General features: G+C 42.8%; 1 protein-coding gene across 1 annotated transcript in view; it reads left to right on the forward strand.

Moving 5' to 3' along the window:
• Positions 1-1,342, forward strand: part of SPEF2 (sperm flagellar 2) — a 159,827-nt gene that overhangs the window by 19,716 nt on the left and 138,769 nt on the right. The window lies entirely within an intron of this gene.

Genomic DNA, 1,342 nt, shown 5'->3' on the forward strand with positions numbered 1-1,342 from the left:
CTCGCTTGAGCCCAGGAGTTGGAGGTTGCTGTGAGCATGATGCCACGGCACTCTACCCAGGGGGATAGCTTGAGGCTCCGTCTCAAAAAAAAAAAAAAGAGAATGTTTTAATGAAAGAACATGGAAAAGTTGTTCATCTTCTCCATTTCTTCATTAGTCTACTTCCAGTGGTTCTCAAAATGTGACTCCTGAGCCATCAGTACCATCATCATCTGGGCCCTTTTAGGAATTCAAAGTATTGGGTCCTACTGCAGACAGAATAAAATGCTTTGGTGGTGGTGCCCACTGATCTGTGTTAACAGACTCTCTAGGTGGTTATGATGCTGTTACAGTTTGAGAATGACTGAGCAACTCCTACATCCAAGACATATTTACTGAACCTCTTCTGTGCTCTGGGTATTTGGGCTAGGCCCAGAGATAAAGCAGTGAATGAGAATAACAAGAACCCTGGTCCCACAGAACTTGCAATTTGTGAGAGGTTCTATAAACAAGCAAGTGCATTAGAGCATGGAAGTTCTATGAAGGTGATGGAGGTTGACCCTTGAGGGGATTCCCCTGGCCTGGTTCGGGGACCAGTATCTGGAAAATGATAAAAGCAGCATGAATAAGCATCCTAAAAGTATGTGGTTGTGGTAGAGTAGGGGTGGGGGGCAGTTTCCAGGGGAGGCTGACGTGGTAGAAGGTGAAGTGGGTTTCCAGAGGAGAGGATAATACCACACAGAAAGGCCTGGTCCTTTTAGCTAACTCGAAGTCATATCATCTGGCAGGAGTTTCCTGAGGCCAAATTATAGCAAGTCTTACAAGCTATTCAGAAGAAAACAGGAGATTCTGCGAGTTTCTGTATGAGTGCAAAGGGGAATAGCAGTGTAAGATCAGATTCACTTTTAGGAAGATCACTTGGGCTTTAGCTTGGAAAATAGATTATGGGAGGGCAAAGTACATCATCACTGTTGCTGTAGTCCAGATAAGAGATTATCCCCATGTAAATCTAATATAGTAGATTGAGAGAAGGGGCCTCAGAAGTTATTTTAGGAGTAAAATCAATAGGACTTAATGATTCATTAGACCTGGGGGAGTAAAAGGTAGGAAAGTTAGACTTCTGGTTTGCACAGCTGGGTGGATGGAGGTGTTGTCTTCTGGGATAAGGAATATCATAAAGGAACAGGCTTGGGAAGGAAGATAATTTCAGTCTGAAATATGAAAGACCATTTGAAGACAGTTCTTTTATTCACCAAACCATGTCTGGTCTGCTTACTGGTTCTATTCACTGAAAGAAATAGGGGCTTCATGTAAATAAGAAGAAGTGAAACTCTTTATCCACAGACTGCATTGCTTTCTTAGT

The sequence above is a fragment of the Otolemur garnettii genome, unplaced genomic scaffold, assembly GCF_000181295.1.
Source record: "Otolemur garnettii isolate 467f Iridium unplaced genomic scaffold, OtoGar3 scaffold00063, whole genome shotgun sequence".
Classification (NCBI taxonomy): Eukaryota; Metazoa; Chordata; class Mammalia; order Primates; family Galagidae; genus Otolemur; species Otolemur garnettii.